The following is an 18,529-nucleotide window of genomic DNA, read 5'->3' as shown; positions in this document are numbered from 1 at the left end:
ATCTCTATTTATTTTCAACCCAACATGATGCTAGAGCATATATTGGAGAGAATTTCACCAAGATTTTCTTCAAGACGAGAAGAGAGTGCAAGAGACCATGAATTGGTTAGATTGGTGATTGAACCAAAACAATTGAGACCATTTCAAGTGGCCCAATGTGCTAAAACAAAGTACAATGAGTCAAGGGATCCATATGTTCATGTATCACTCTTCAAACAAGTTTTAAGAGCTGAACAAATTGCGGATTTTCATACTCAATATGAGGGTTTTGGGTTGACATTACAAGGGATGGCTTTGATGTGGTTTCAACCTTGTGATTCACTATGTAGATAGTACTTTTTTTAATTGTCTTACTTTTTTATTTAAAAAAGATAAGGAAAAACATGGATCCCAATGAGCTATATAATAATGATGCTATCATCCATGAGGACATGGCTCTACAACATGTAGCCAAGGGTGATTGGATAAAAGGATCTCCACCCTTGGTGACACATTAACTTCGGGGGGAAATGACCGCTACATGTTGTGGAGCCATGAGGACATGGCTCCACAACATGTAGCCAAGGGTGATTTGGATAAAAGGATCTCCACCCTTGGTGACACATTAAATTCACTTTTGGGGAAAATGACCACTCTAGTCAAGATGCAAAATGAGAGCAAACAAATGGAAACTCAAAAGATGTTACCACCCAAGCTAGGAATGCATCATGATCATGAGGTAGGTCCTAGTGGTTGAGACGGTAGCTCAAAGCTCTTAAGTCATCTTAGTTTAATGGGTCTCTACATAATTCTAGGATAGATGTAGTGGAGCAATGGCTCTATCATTATTAAGTCCAAAGCTCCCGAGGTGTGCACCATATCCCACATAGTGGGCTCAACAAAACCGATAATAGATCTCAGTCCCACTTACCCTAATCTAATTAACAAAATCAACCATTTATAGGATACTTAAGGACCTCTCTTCTTAAGCAAGGAAAGAGAAACCAAATGCTATGATACCAATGTAATGGAAATGGCCTTTTTACTTTGAGAGTAGCGGAATTAGAGAAAGTACTTTTGGGAAATTACTTTGAGAGCATAGCGTGTGAACTCTCTTGATAGTAGCAACATAAACATAGCATTTAATTAACTTGGCATAAACAATACTTTTGCGAACGAGAGAGAGAGTTTAAAGAACATGAATAGTTGAGGACCAGATTTATGTGGAGCCGATCCCCCCTCCAATAGGCATTTGTATTATAGTTTCCCCCATCAAGAGAGACTTGTTACAATACAATCTTTGTGTTCCTTGTGACCTAGGTGAAGCAATGAAGATGGAAAGCTTCATGCATCACGAGCATAACATAAACTTTGTGGAAAGCATTAACTATCCCAAGCCTCAGTTCCAAGACCTCAAACACCTTCGAAGGTGGAGAGAGCTAGCAAGGAATGAGGATAGGGAAGAGGAAGAAGAAACATTTCATAGGAGAAAGAATTAGTTCCTCACTTATCATCACTCTTCTTGCTAGCATACATAATAGCATAGTAATGAAGATGGAGAAGATGGCAAGCTTAAGCATTGAAGCATGGCTCTTGGTTAGATTTGCATTCCATAGCCAAGAGTGTTGGTGTAGGCTCTCAACCTCTCTACTTGCTTGGAGAAGGAGAGGGAGCTCTTGCACTTTGCACAATACACAATGAGTGTTTGTGTGTGTGTGGGAGAGTATACCCCTCAAGCATGCCCCCTAATTGCTTTGATCGACCCCCCCCTTGTAGCTCATGCTTGAAGCTCATTGGACCCCTCAAGCCTAGCCAATCACAAGCAAGAGTCATACCAAGCAAGCATACTAGTCGTGGGACAAGTGTCCCCGTTTCTCCTTTGAGAGAGAGGACTTGATAAATGCAAGAACAATTAATTAAATCTACTAATTTATCCTTGGACCCCTTGGGTGGCCAACCAATAGGCTTTAGGCACACATGAGGGCAACATGAGGAGGAAATTGACAAGTGTCCCTTTTGCTTTCTTTGTACAAAGCTTGCCTTGTGTGTGTGTGTGTGTGTGTGTGTGTGTGTGTGTGTGTGTGTGTATTCTCTCATCCCCCCTCTTGTAGGTCTCGCCCCCTCCTTGTAGGGATTGATGATTGACTTTTGCACACCTTACCTCAAGCACCTTAGTCATCAAGGATGACAAAGCACCTCAAGCTCGGGTGGTGTTCCCACAAGCACCTCAAGCTCCTTAGTCGGCAAGCATGACAAGCACCGTAGGTAGTCAGCAAGCACGTCAAGCACCTTAGTCAACAAGCACCTTAGTCATCAAGCACAAAAAGCACCTCAAACACCTTAAGCTTGGGCCGGGTTCCCACCTCAAGCTCAGCCCTAGCTTACCTAAGGTCAAAGGACTTTTTAACACTAACCTTGAAGGTCTTCAATGAAGCTAACCCTAAGGTATTTAAGCTCCATTGGTTAGCCTTGCTCTTTGACAGACCATCTCTCATTTGGACCCCTTTACCAGTGGCCTCGTGTTGAGATAGATAAAAAAGCACAAGTCTATATTCTAACCCTTATTTCCGTTATTCTCCCACATTAAATGATCAGTTTAATATAAGAAAATCATTTGGGTTGGTTAGATATTAGTTTAACAAATCAAGGCTTAATTCTTTTTCACTATACCTCTCTCATACCTCTTTTGATTGCTAATGATGCTTTGATTAGCTAGATCGCAACTAATTAGTGGTTAATCCCACTCTAATTTTATGTGATTGCCCTCTAATCTTTTTGTGTGCATGTAGGTTTGATTGGAGTGCGGATGCTCGATAAATCTATGTGTGTGTGCTTGTGATTAGTGTGTTGCATGATAGGATTAGTGATGTGTGTGTCTTGCAATCGTTAGTGTGTGTGATTGCTTGATTTGAGGTGAAGAGAAGTGGATGTGAAGATTGTCAGACATCGTGGCTTAGCTCCTTCATAGGCCATGAAGCCCACATCATATAGCTACAATTCATGTTGCCATGATTATCTCACTAATCGTATGAGTGTTTCCATGCCCTAGCGGGTAGCTCATCTCTCCGAATGGACAATTATATGGTTTCCTCACTAATTCTCCTTGTGTGTTTATGGTTTAGTGGATTTTGGATGTGTGTGCATGAAACAATGTGTTCAATTTCCCTTAATTTGTCACCATATCTTGCTAATGGTGTGCCTACACACTCTAATTTCACACTAACATTTTGTGCTTATGCTTTGATATTTGCCTAATTAGAGGCTTGGATTGCATTCTAACATTGCCGGTTTGTGCTAATTGCTTATGATTTGTTGAATTTGGAATGCAAGATTAGAGCTTTGGAGCATCGACAAAATCGGCCTACACATGGTGTAATCGGCAATTGGATGGTGCTAATGGACTGAAGATTTGTGCAGTATGCTTAGCCATTGTCAAATTGATGATTTGGAACTTTTGATTTTGCACGTTTGCATGCCGTCGTAATGCCAAATTTTTCATAGAATCGAATGTTCAAATTGATGGTTTCATGTGCTAATGTGCATTGTGGATTTGCCTAATTGCATGCTTAGATTGTCAATTTCAATTGTGTGCACTAAAATCAAGTGTGTGCATTCTAATTGAGCGTGTGTATGCTTAATTGTGTGCACTATTTTGCCCTTGTGTGTGCACCTAAAAATCAATGTGTGCTTCATGATTTTTCAATTGTGATGATTGATTTGTGTTGCGGTCATGCCTAATTAGACGTTTGTGAATTCAATTTGCAAATTCGACAAGATTAACCCTTGTGTGTGCACCTAAAAGTTGGTAAAAACTGTCAATTATTATTATGCGTGTGCCTAAAATATGATCAATGTGCATGATTAATTCAATGTTTGATTGAAAAATTCAAGTGTGTTATGGTTGATTGCTCCTTTTTCAAGCTCAAAACAGGGATTTATACACTCCAAATGCGTCAATTTTTGACTTAATTTTGCCGATTTAATTGCTTAGTTTTGAATTTTATGGTCAAAATTATTTGGCAATTTAATCAATGTGATTATTGTGATTTGATTTGGCTGCATTAATCCCCAATGTTTGGAGAGTTTTTTTAAAAAAGGTATTTTTTGGATAATTTTTGTAAATTTTTGGCGATCTTTTTGCATTATTTTTTGCATTAATTTTTGCTTAATTCCGTAAAAATTTGATATCTTGTGATCTTGACGAGTTGTTTTGTATGCATATTTATGGTATCATTTTGAGCACATTTGTGCCCTCCTTGATCGAGTTTGGAGCGTTTCGCTATTTTCAAGAGCAGGTTGTTGATTTGTCGTAATTGGCGTTTTTGACAAAAATTACTATTTTTGGGGTGCTTATGTGTGTGAAAGTGTTTGATTGTGATTGCTGCTAATTTTTGAGATTTTGAGATTTTTTGGGCAAATTTTTTGGATTTTCGGGTGATTTTTAGCGTTTACGGCTAATTTCCTGACTATATTTGGCATTTTCAGGCTTTTAAATAAGAAATTTTAAAATTGTAAAAATTTCGACGGCCGTCAACGGTTGATCACGAGCTTGGACGTATGTTCCGGCAAGTTTTTCACGGTCATGCAAACTCGGCGGTCGGTAAAATTTAGAGCATCGACGCGAAAAACTAATCCCAACGGATTGTGTGCGAGAATCGCCCCTTGCGGTGATTAAAGGTTAAGTAATTAACTTATTAAAAGAAAGAGTCTTCCCTAGCTCATCTTCAACGTGCATAAGATCCTCTCTCTCTTCTCAAGCTCACTCTCTCTCTTCCCTTGAAAATTGAGACCACGCTCAAGTTTTAGTCCTAAGTCAACGCAGAAGATGGCCATTGAGTGACCACTCTCTTCCTTTCTCTGAGGCTATTCTCTCACTTCGTCGACTCTCTCTCGTTGCCTTTCGGTGCTGGTCTGTGGGACCTCATCCACAACCCCGCACACATGCCATCATTCTCTCTTTGTCTTTTGTGAGCGCGCCATAAGTTTGGCAGACACCACCACCCACACACACACCCACAACCTCTCTTTCTCTCTCTTGGTGGCTCAAAAGCCGCCGAACGGCTATCCTCTCTCTTCTCCTCTATTGCCCTGCAGTGAGACTGCCATGTCAACCTCCCTCTCTCTCCTCAAGCGTGCAGTCGGGTAGCCCACAACGACCCTCTCTCTCCTCAAGCGTGCAGTCGGGTAGCCCACAACGACCCTCTCTCTCTAACAACGCATGTGCTTCTCTCTCTCTCTCTCTCTCTCTCTCTCTCTCTCTCCTCTTCCTCCTATACTGTTTGCATGCGAGCCAGGGCTCGAGGCTCTTCCTCTGTTTGCATCTCGCCATCAACGCATACACACACACACACACACACTCCCACACAACCACTTCTCTGTCGAGTCTGTCCCACTCTCTGTGCACGTGGGCTCTGAGTCGGCTCTCGAGTCTTTCTCTCCCCCCTCTGTACTGCATGGCCGGTGGACCCTCTCTCTCTCTTGTCCTTCCAAATAGGAAAAAATAAAAAAACGATAAAAAGCCAAAAATCCATTCAAAAATAAAAAAAGGATTTAAATTTTAATTTTGTTAAAAAAGGGGCACACAAAAAAGTAGGAAAGTCAACCAAAATTCATTTTTTAAAAGAAAAACCACACAAAAACAAAAACAAAAACAAAAACAAAAACAAAAAACTTCTAAAATTTACAAAACTTCACAAAAAATCCATTAAAAATTACAAAATTGATCAGTTAAATCACAAAAAATTGTAAAATTCATAAAAACTCTCAAGATATCCATACAAAATTCAAAGTAAAATTTCTTAAAAATCAAAAGCTTCCCAAAAAAATTGTAAAATATCAAAAAATTAGAAATTAAAAAAAACACAAAAAATAATTTAAAAAAAGGGGAGGAGTCGAAAAAGAAAAAAAAATAAAAAAGTCGTCAAAAATTGACACCGCAAGCAAAAAAAAGACGAGACAAGTAGAAGAAGCCTTTGAGAAAATTACTGGGCTAGAAACAGAGATGAAGCAAACTAGTCGAGTAAAAAACGCCTCAATAGTCAAAAAACCAAGGAAAGCAGTCAAATCAAGTTGTGATATGAATAATTCTGAATTTGTCGAAAAAGAGCAGAAATGAAACCGAGTGAAACCAAAAAGAGCAAATACGGCCGAATCAAGCCGAGATAGACGAAATTTAAAATTTGTCAAAAATAGGTAAAAGCAAACTACGAAAAACTAAGAAATTGAGGTTGCATTGAAAGCCGACCAGCTAAGACATGCACCCAAAACTCAATTCAAAACTGAATTTCAAGCAAAATTTGGTCGTTACGGCATTGTTCACGCACCAAAATTGCGATTCGGGGCTGCAGAAAGCAGATTTTGCTGCAATTGGCTGAATCCTAGTTGTTAAACTCACCCGAGTTCAAGTTTGACCGAGAATCAGGGAAAACCCTTGGGAACCGAGACTTAATCATTTCGGCCAAGAATACCATTGTTCTAGCCGATTGTGGTGATTACTAGAGGTGATCGTGCAAGCCAAAAATTGGCAAGTGCAAACTAGTACATTACATATTCGGCCAAGAATTGGACGAAGAAGGGCACAAATTACATTGGATTGCAGTTTTGTCGAGCTGAAGCAAGAGAAATTTGACAATGCAACATCAACATCTGCTAAGAGACCGTTCTTTGAGACCAAGATAACATGGAGTCAAGTCGAGCCGGCCGAGAGTTCAAGTGCATGAGAAGCAGAGCTAGCCAATAGCAATGGTAGCACTAGCACAAGTGCAACAGAGCAAATTTTACAGCTCTATGGCTACAGTGGAGACAAGGTCTTGTATACATATTCGGAAGGCCATAGATACCTAATGAGCAATAAGGGAAAAACAGGAGCCACGATTGTATTGATAAGAGTAAAACCAGATCCAAACAACTCCTAGATGTTTATGAATTTTAGTGGAGCTAGGTATTGCAAGCTCAAAGATGAAGTGAAAAAAATAGATCCAAATGCTTTTCCAGACATCTGCACAAGCCAACAAACCATATAGTTAGTGCATATGCAATCATGATCATTGTACATGGATTACAATGGTCGAATCTATAGTCGAGAGCCAAAAATGGAAGATCTAACATATCTAGAAGCTAGTCTAATCGGAGAACCAAGTCAAATGCAATATAAGGGTCAAGACGGAGCAATCTACAGCTTGATGCTCAGTGTTCAGAAAGAAGATGTCGACAACCTGGCAAGCATAGAAGCAAAAACTCCTCAACGGGAGCTAGAGATGAACGAGCCAAATGAAATACCACTAGTCATGGCATATTGCTTATATTGTGGACGGAAAGGTGGACATTTTCCAAAGGATTGTTCAAGAAACCCAGCCAACAGGGACATAGGAACTACAAAACAAAGCATGGAGCAAACTGGAAATGTGAATCTCGATGTAAGTGCATCTAACTCATCACTTATGGTGCAATTAGATGTTCATGCATTATCATTAGAAGCACCAGTAAAAGAACGACAAAGTCAAAATTTGCATAAAGATGCACAAGCACCTGAAAAGCTTAAAACTGATTCTTTGAAAAACAAATTCTTGCATGAATTTGGTCAAAGTGTCCAGATATCATCGAATGTTGAAAAAATTGTTGGGTTTGCAAATGATTCTGCATCCACTTCCACTAGTGTGCAATCATTCACAAGTCTAAGGGGCAGATCAAAGCGAATGATGTTAGCATTGTATGGTACACATAATTCATATGCACACTATGTAGACCAAAAAGGGCAACCGTACAAAAAAGGCTCAACTAGTGTTTGAACGGCCCACATACCAGCTCATAGAAGTGTGTCCAGTGATAGACCAGAAAGGATGGTTCATTTTAGAGGATAGAATCTATTATAACCCATCCTCTCTAGAGTTAAATGACATTAACCAAGTGAAACCATAAATCTGTTTAGAGTCAAACTCTCCTCCATCTAAAATCAAACTTTGACGTTGTGACCAAACGAGCATATACTTTGAACAAAACAGCCATAGAAATAGACGAGATTCTAAAATCTATGATGCCTTGGGTCCTAAAGTCACAGAAGCTCATATCATAGGAGACCCATGGGATAGACAATATCAGGGCAAAAACAATGCTGTCTAGATCTTGACTTGGGAAATTATTTGTCATGCTTCATGAAGGTACATACTAAAACTATGCAAAATGATTGCAAATGCCAAACATCAATAGTGCTACCCACAATGTGCCTTCACAATCCCAAAAGGTGAGATCAAACCAGAACCAGATAGTTTTGAGATCTCACAATGGAGAAAGCTTTAGTGATCACCCTAGGAAGGGGGGAGCTATAAATTCATCAAGCTCAGCTCTAGTACCAGGAAATGCTACACCAGTTAGAAGCCCTAGAACTTCTAGCCAATAGACCCCTTCAAAGCAAAAAACATTGAGAGATCATATGGTTGTTGGAAGTTTCCCATTGACCCAAATTCTATCAGATTCTACAAATTTTTGCATGTATGAATATCGTCAAGGACAGAAGTTTCAGTTGATCTCCACAAGTCAAAGTCAGAAGACGATGAATCCCATACCGTTCAAGCAATTACATGTGACCAAGCTCATATATGCATATCAAGATGCAATGGCAATGAATATCAGCGGATCCATGACCTTGTACAAACCCATACAAATGCTAAGACTCAAATCAAAGATTATCTCAAGATGATGCAAAGCCTCAAGCTGCCAGAACAGGTGAGAAAAAGTCAAATTCAACTGAAAAAGCTCATAAAGCTATACAAAGGTCACCAGCAAAATCTTCTCCAAAGAGACATATTCTGCTAGAAAGTACAGTGGATCTTCTATGGTTAAAGGTTACTCAGATGCAGGCAGACAATGCTCAACAGCTGCAAGCAAACAATGCAGTATCACAACAAAACAAGCCAACATCGACTGAAGAAGATGAAGAAAGCAAAGATGATGCAAAAATAGTTCAACCCAAGGATGCAACCACTATAAAAGCAATCAATTCAAACATAAATCCTAAGAAGATCAAGTGCCACACATTACTGGCAAAAATGAAGTAAAGCTAGATTTTCAGCTAGGCAAGAACCTCATGTATTTTTGCACTTGGAAGAAATCTGGCCAACCACAACTAGAAGATGCTCCAAAATTCATTGACATATCTGGAAACAAACAAGCAAAATGCTGGGGAATTATCTCCACTGCCATTTAATTAGGTTCACAAATCATCACAGCCCAATTCCACGTGATCACAAAAAAGGATATACCATTCGACATCATAGTGGGGATGCCAATGGCCCAAAAGGTCCTAGAGATACAAAGTTCAATGAAGATGTAGTCATCAAAGAAAACAAAGAATGAAGACCGGGACTGGTCACCCACGAACGACATCACAAAGTCCTCAAGCATAGTTGAAATGGAGACCGATGCCAATGTAGAGTTTATTGAAGATGATTCATCTCCAACGAATAAAACCACAGAAGAACTTAAAGCAGATCAAGCAATAGCAAGTGCAAATCAAACGGAGCAAACAACAATCACAAAAGCTATTGAGCAGAGAATGCCACCAAAGCCACAAGTAAAGAAGAACGAGGTTGCAGACACCCAAGAAGCAATAGGAAGTCCAAAGATCCAGACATTGCTAGGTGAATCAGTTGATGTAAGTTTGAATGGAAAACAGAGTATCAAGCCACCCTCCATAGAGACACATTTAGATCAAGATGAGACCATGGAAAAAGCAGGACATAAATCTTCAAGAAAAACTCTAATGAGAATAGCCGTAGTCCTCAGCAGTGCAAATGGAGCAAGTGTCAAATTGAATGCTCTATTGGATAAAGAAGCAAAGTGCAATGTGGTTGCAGAAAATCTCCAAAGGATCCTCGAAATCACTCCCGATAAATAGGACAGTCAAGAAGATATGGTTGCCATTCTTAGCATCCAAAAGCATGAAGAGTAGGAAATATTTCAAGTAAAGTCTTCAAAATACATGCTTGCAAATGTCATCCTTGGACATCAGTGGTTAGACCAACACAAAGCATAGAAAGAAGAAACAATGCTATTGCTCTACTTTCCAAATGGTAGCAAGCAATAGTTACAGTTACAGGTATCATTAATGCTAGATTCAGAGTTACAAAAGTCACAAGAATCAAAAACAAATCTTGCAGACAAAGGTAAAGCCAAAGTGGACCTTCCACTGACTAGCACAAAAGGTGTGACATCATATGCCTCTACATCAAAAGAAACCTCATAGATCATCTTCTTCAAGCAAGTTAGGTTTCAAAACTTCAAGTCAGTTGTTGCTGACCCAAACAAAACCTCTAGGGAATCACTTGGAAAAACAAAGATATTTCAACCCAAGTACTCAAGAAAGCAAAAGAAAGTCAAACAAGTGTTTGTTTGAGCAGTTTAGTAAAAGTCAGTGATCCAGTTTGGTTTAAAGACAATAAATCGACACAAAAAGACAAACACATGGGATGGATAGCATCACAATGGAGCTTAAAAGAATAGGAGTACTATACAGGTAACAGACAGATATGGGTACCATAACCGCAGGTAAGGGCATTTGAAGTAAAATCAAGTTTCTTCCAAGCAAGAAGGCCCACTAGGTATCAACCTCGACAATATCTTAAGATACCTAAGAAGCAGGTCTACAATAGAATGACACCCGTTGCTCCGTAACTCTCAAGAGGACACAAAACAAGGATGCATTACAAAGAATCTTCCTCTTGGACACGGATTCTACACATGTTATACAAAGATTTGGCTACCAGTCAACAACAAGACAATTGCAACTACATTAGACCTGCATGAAGATCTCAAGAGCTCAACAAGACCGAGAGCTAAGCAAAGTCAACAAAGGAGGTACAAAGGTCATCAAGGAATTTGGATTCCTAAGTCTTTTAATGCTCCGAGTCAAAAGCCAGATACCAACAACGAACAGAGGCCTACAACAACCTCAAAGACTCCTTACAACATGCCTAATTAGAGAATCAAATGGACAATGGAGTATTCACAATCAAAGAAGGACAACCCAACCAACAAAGCTACAAACTCAAAGGTAATTAAATAGGTACGGCAAAAGAAACCTTCAAGTCAAGATGCCAGGGTGCAAAAAACACTCTTTAGCATAGTCAGAAAAATGAGCAAAGCGTTAGTCCCACAGCTTCAAGTCATATTGAACTCTGTGCTTAGACTCATAGTTATTAGGCTTACGCTCAAGCTGAAAGAGTTGAGCATATCTAAGTTGTGTCGCTCATGCTGGATGAGATGAGCATAAGAATCAAAGTCTATTGACTTAATCATGGTGGAGTGACGTAGAGTTCAACACTCACGCACAGTGCACGCTAAAGATGAGAGCACAGATCCTCGACGATGAAAACCCTTCCTAAAGTGGTGCCAGCTTGTAAAGCCATCTCACATGCTTTTATAGGTATTCCTTATTTTTGAAGAACCCCTCAAACATCTTTCTTGCATAGCATATTGCTTATCATGCATTTATGTGTATGCATATAGGATGTCCCATCATTAGACATATGCAGTATACACCGTTTATTGCTTCCATCTATGCATCTTGAGTGGACTACAGCAAGAAAACACATGTTTCATCATGCCACCCGCATATTTGCTACCCATTTAATTCTATATCTCTCAGCAAATAATCCCTTCAGTACTTTATTAATAGTCCCCATGCTACCAAGTACTCTAATAATGCGCGTATCCCAAAGACACTTTTTTCCCACTAGGTTTTTTCCCTTTGGTCAGCTAGGTATTAGACCCTAATTTTGAACCTCATCATTCTACTTCCCTTGTACATACTCTTAATAAGTAAACAAAGCCTCACCATTATGTTGCTACAACGGATAAATGCGACATCATCTCTCACATCAGAAACAAATTTGGACCAATGAAGATGCTGCAACAAATTGAACCTCATAAAAAAATTTAGCAATAAATGAAGATGATCAACCCATCAACAACCAATCAAAACCTTCCACGACCTCCACACACGCTTTTCAACAGTGCTCAAGGATGGGCACTAAAATCGAAAGGGGGAATGTTAACTGAGCCAATGTCAGTTAACAGAAGCTGCTAAAGACCAAAGAAATACAAATGCACATCACAGATGAATACAAAGAAGCAGTGAAGATTGGAGTTACACATTTGTGACATTTTAAAAAATGGCCATATATTGTAAAGTTCCGATTTAATTCAAGCCATTGTAATATTTTTAATGTGTTACGAGCTCAATGGGAGTTCTACTCTGTAAAGAATAGGTCAATTAGTGTCTCTAGGTTGTAGATTCAGTAAGTTGTGGAGCCCTAAAGGCCTTGGGCGCTCAGACATTGCATATTTTTACCCTAGGTATATAAGGTAGCGTGTAAAGAAATTAGGGTTCTGAGCCTCATTTGTTGATATCACTCTTTGGTGAGAGCTCATGGTGTGGCTATGGAGTCCTTGAGCTTCTCCTTGCTCACGTGACTTGATTAACACTAATCAAGGCTTAATTCTCTTTCACTATGCCTCTCTTTTGTGTGATTGACTTGATTTGAGGTGAAGAGAAGTAGATGTGCAGATTTCCAAACATTGTGGCTTAGCTTTTTCATAGGCCGTGAAGCCCACTTCGTAGAGTTACAATTTGTGTTGCCATGATTAGCTCAGTAATTGTGTGAGTGTTTCCATGCCCTAGCCGGGTAGCTCATCCCTCCAGATTGACAATTATTGTTGGTCATTGGAGCTATGCTACGATAGTACCCCCAACAATAGCCTCTTGTGCCTCCATGTACTAGTCAGGTAAGCCCATATCCCACAGATTGGCATTTTATGTGTGCAATTATCACTATGATACCATAGATATGGTGAGTCTTGGCAACTTGCCTACATTTTGGTGCGGTTGTTAGGGAAGAGGCAACCTAAACTACATAAAACTACTTACTTTATTTCTTTCTCCCAAGCTTCCTCTAGATCACTCTAGAGTAGTCGACCTTTTTTTCCTTTTAGCACATGGTTGGGGAGTGGTTTATACCAATTGTGTTAGACTAGATAGATCATATTTGGGCTAGTGTTGGATGTTTGATCCTTGTGGGTAAGTTTGAGAGATCTACAATAAGTTGAAATTTGATTTGCTTCTATATTTGTTGTTTTCCACATTCTTTTTCCTTTTTAGTTTTTAGTAGGAATAGGGTAAGTAAAATACTGTCTTGATTGCATATGTGCTTGAAAAAAATGAAGTTGATCAAAAGCTAACTAGCTTCAAAATACGTGCACCTATTTTGGGTTGACAAATCTGGCACTCATTTTCATAACTAAGTTCACTTAGCACTAGGAACCTCTGCATGCACTAAAATTGCAAAATTGACATTCCTAGGGCCACATGTAAAATAGGCACGCCTATTTTGCATTCACCCATCTGAGATCTGACTTCCACATGTGACCATATATCCTGATTGTATGCAAGTATAAATCAAGAATATCAAATTTGGTGTCATTTGGATCAGTGGGTCTTTAGATGGAGTTAGAATTGGAAAAGACTATCGAAATCAGTAAAATAGTTGATAGAGCTAGAGTTGGAAAAAATTATTGAAATTAGTAAAATAGGGATTAGTTGAGATTATGATGACCAAAAGCGAAACCCTTTCACTAGTGAAACCCTAATTGTGTGTACAAACCTTGGGTAACATGAAAAGGCCAAAAAATCAAATTTGGGGAATCCAAAGTAGGTGGGCCTATTTGCACCACCACTTAGGAAGGACATTTTGATTTTTTGAGTATATATAGGCTGTGTATATGAAAATTTGAAAGTTATTGACAAAGTTTGGAAGAATTTGGAGCTATAGGTAAAGAGAAAGTGTGAAAACAGTCCGAAACCTTATAAAATCTACAAACCTTGTGATGATAAAACCCAAACTTGTGATCCAAAATCAGCGAAACTCGACAAAGGAACCTTGAAAACCCAAGGGAACCAAAAAATTTGAAAAAATCCCCAAAAATTAGACTTCTAAAATGGGCATGCCTATTTTAGGTGCCAAAAATCAGAAATTTTCTCAAAGTGCAAAGATAGGATGTTTGTATATGTTCTTTAGAGTGTGCTCACCAAGTTTGGACTCATTTGGAATTCTAAGTTGCAAGATAAGCTAGGAAATGTGTCTCAAATCACATCAGCATCATACATGCATTCATCGATGCAAGGGCAAAAAATTTTAAGTGATGTTTCAAGTGTAGTTCACCAAAATTGCTTTAACTTTTGATATACAAGGTTCAAACTCTAGTACAAAGTTAATTTTCTAAAATGGGAATCAAACACAATACATTGGCATATATCTATAGCTTCAAACAAGAGGAATGGGCAACCATCATAGACTGTGCAAGCAGGATGAGATAATATGTAGAGAGATGTCTAGAGAGAGAACTTCCTAAACAAGAGAAACTTGTATACATTGGAGGCTTATATACAAGATGCTATTGAGCTAAGAAATAATTGTGAGATCTATGGGAAATATGCCAAAGAAGTAGATACAAGGAGTGGCAAGATAGAAATTGTTGTGCCTATGCAAGCGGGTCCAACAAAAAATTCTGCTATGGAGGAATACAAAGAAGCATTGAGGAAAATGACTCAATTGATGGATGCTCTTCAAAGAGAAATTTTTCTAGACAAGTGACTCTTCAAGAACAACTTATGGCTAACAAGGGACAACTAAAATGGGGGGCCATAGAAGGCAAGTGGACAAACCATGAAACCCACGAGTGTTACTATAGGCCAAGGTGTTGGGTTAGATGTTGAAGCATTCTTCCTAATCACAAATGGTTTAGCATTAGATTATGGAGGGTGAAGCCTAAGCTTAACCATGGTGTTAGGGTTAGGGTTAGAGATATGAAGGTTATGGTTAGGCTATGCCAAGTGCAAGTGAAGAGAGAGAGAGAGAGAGAGAGAGAGAGAGAGAGAGAGAGAGAGAGAGAGAGTAGACACAATGATAATGCTTAAAGTGCAATGATTCATTAGAAAACAGCCTCTTAAATAGGCTTAGTGCTTTACAATCACTGGCTAGAGAGGTTACATCCTCTTGGTATTGGACTATGTCATCATTTATCTAACATTATCTCCCCCTTGAACAAGATCATTATCTCAATGAGAAATGTAGGGAAGTGTTAACAAAGATAATCCTTTCATTCCCAAGTAGCATGAGTGAGTGGAAGAGATTCCTAAGCAGCTCGAAATTCTTAGAAGAGATGGTTTCTCAACCATTTCTCTCTCCTATCTATTATCTTGTTTGGACAATGGTCATTGTCTATTGATCCTTGTAAAAGAACAATTCCATAGATTTATATTATCATCTTTAGAAATAAATCTTTTCAAGTTCCTAACATGAAACACTAGATGAACTCAAAACTATAGAGCTAACTCCAATCAATAGGCCACATCACTCAGCTTTTTGATAACCTTCCAAGGACCACAATACCTTGGAGATGACACCTTCCTGTCCAAGAAGTGGATTTTGAAGGAACTTGGAGAAACACTCGATCGCCTTCACCAAAAGCCCTAAAATATCACTTCAAATCTCCATAATTTTTTACCATATCAGCTACTTGTTGTTGAATCCTTTTCTTGGCTAAAGTTAGCATGTCTTGCATCTTGGAAAGAAAGCTTTCTACATTAGGACAACTAGCTTGAGAACCTAAAATTCTTGGAGCTAGAATGGTCATACCATAATTCATTTTAAATGTTGTAAATCTTTTAGCTCGATGTGGGTGATTATTTTAAGCAAATTCAATCAAGGAAGATATACATCCCAATTTTTCTATCTGATAGACACATAGGCCCATAACATATCGTCTAATTTGATTCACCCTTTTTGTCAGACCATTTGTCTCAAAGTGATCATCACTACTCATATTTAGACTTACATTCAACTTAGCGAACAAAAAATGTCCTAAGAACTTTTGATTTCTATCCAAGGAGTGTAAAAATATTTTGAATCAAAAAAAGCTTTGAATTGTGGAGTTACCACAATCTCTACAGTAGGAACAAAGTTAGCCATCTTGATGAAACGATTGACCACTACCAAAGTATAGTCCTTGGCCTCTCTTTGGGTTTTTAATAGTGCCACTATAAAATCCAAAGAAATGCTTTACCAATTGTACTCCAAAATATGTAAAGGATGTAACAAACTAAGCACATTAACTTTTAACCAATTGACATACTTGTGGACTTCTTGCTTGAGATTAGGCCAACAAAATCCGCTTGACCAACTGTAAAGTCTTATCTATGCTAGGATTTCCGGTACAAGGACTATCATGGCAGTCATGAAATGATTTTTCTCTTATTTGTCATGCAAAAGGAACAAAACTCTTCCCTTTTCATTTAAGAAATCCATTCTCCACTAAGAAATTCAAAAATGAGCTTGGTTTAATCAATGAATTAAATGGAGCTGCATCATCAAGAGTAATAAATTCTAGACCTTCTTGATTGTAAATAAGGGTCTTTTGGTTGTGCTTCCTTTATTCTTGAAGTAAAGTATTCTCTAACACAATAAATCCCATATTATGCACAATGTGTTATATGTGTCGGGCAACAACATTATCCTTGTCCTTTTTATACAAACTTTCCACGTGAAATTCTACCATTAAATCAGCCCATTTTGCTTGACAGACACTTAAAGTTAAAAATGATTCAAGGTAGGATGATATGTGTAAACTTTAAACTCTATGACATAAGGATAATGACACTATATTTTAAGTGCATGAATAATAGCACATGATTCTAACTCATGCTCCATGGCACTAGCCATACCAAAATTATTGCTCGTTAGACATGATATGGCCCAACTATTCAATCTCAACCATACATAGAAAAGTCTTATATACATTAGCAAACTTGTCTCTCTTAAAGCTTGAAAGACTGCACATAAATGTGATTCATGTTCTTGCAAATTCCTATTATAAACAAGGACATTATCAATGAAATCAACCACAAAATGACCCATAAATGGCCTCAACACATCATGAGAGTCGTTGGAGCATTAGTAAGACCAAAAGGTATCACCCAATACTCATAATGACCAAACCTGGTCCTAGAAGTTGTCTTATATGCATCTTCCTCTCTTACCTTGATGCGATGGGAGCCTCTCTTTAAATCTATTTTACTAAAGATAATGGTTCCATGTAGGACATCTAAGGGATCATCTATCCTAGGCGTATAATATTTATTCTATATGGTAATCGTACTTAGAACCCCATAATCAAGACACATTCTAAATTATCCATCTTTCTTTTTCACAATAAAAAGCTAGTGAAGCAAATAGAGAAAACGTAGGTTGGATCAAGCCCTTCTTCAAGTAGTCGTTGATCACTTTTTGGACTTCTATCTCCTTAAAAAGCCAAGTCAAATTTAAACACATCACAAAGTTTTGCTCATATCCTTTAAAAAGAGCTTGAGAAAAAGTTAATCTACCTCCACTTTATGTCATGTCCACATTATGAGGCACACAATAAATATTTGAAATATAGCAAAGATAAACATACTTACACTCTATCTTGAGTGACTTGGTGGCTTTGAGTAAATTGACATGTGGAAAGTCTAGGACCCCACGAATCATCACCTGCTTGCCATCATCTTGAAATTGAAAATATGGCTCAATAAATACATAAGTGGATTCCTTCTAATGCCACTATTTGCCTAGCATAGTATCAAATCATGCTAAGCATGTAGTCTCAAACTCCATCTTCTCCTCATAGGATTGAAATTTGAGAGGTAGATCAACCACCATTGATCTTAAATCTCAAACCCCTTGCCATTTGTTAGCTCCATAGTGTACTTATACTCGAACCTGTGTCAAACAAGAATCCTTCTACGCATTTGGAGACAAGTATACATCTGGCACAGGCTTTGCACTTTCTTTGCAAGAGACACTACCAAAATTCTTTGAGGAGAGTCAAAATTTTCAAGAAAATCTTCTTCTTCCTCCTCATCTTTGTCACTCAAAGGATTTAATACCATGTTGATTACCACTCTAAATTTCTTGCGGTGATCTAACCCACACACCCATAGAATAATCCTTCCATCATGATTTTTTCCCTTTGTTGCAAGACCAACACTCAATGAGTAAATGCTCTCTCTATCATACGAGAAATATTCTTTGTAAAACTCGACAGAGGAGTGATCATATGTGGATGCTTGGCTTCCTTGACAAGAATGTTGCATTGCATGTCTATTAAGGTCTAGAGGATGTGTGTGGGGAGGTTTCCAAGCCTCACCATATCTATGGTAGCATAACGAGGACCATAGACACATACAATGTCAATCCATGGGATGTAACTGACCTGACTAGTGCAAGGAGGCTACGAGAGGTTGTCCATCCCTAAGAAAACCCACTCACATCTTACTACTCTCAAGTGTCAATCTCTAGTGAGTGTCATTCACCAAAATCTAGTCTTCTTGCTCCAAGCACACATGCATGTTTCACTAAGCTAAAGTGCCTTAAATGGAACAGCTTACCAGGATGGTCAAAAAGACCAAATAGAAACTCTCTATGGTCTTTTTTTAGGGGCCTACTTTTAGCAAGTTACT

Source organism: Adiantum capillus-veneris, chromosome 8 (genome assembly GCF_014529385.1).
Source record: "Adiantum capillus-veneris isolate H3 chromosome 8, ASM1452938v2, whole genome shotgun sequence".
Taxonomy (NCBI): domain Eukaryota; kingdom Viridiplantae; phylum Streptophyta; class Polypodiopsida; order Polypodiales; family Pteridaceae; genus Adiantum; species Adiantum capillus-veneris.
The sequence above is the reverse complement of the archived record's forward strand: the minus strand, read 5'-3'. Positions refer to the sequence as shown.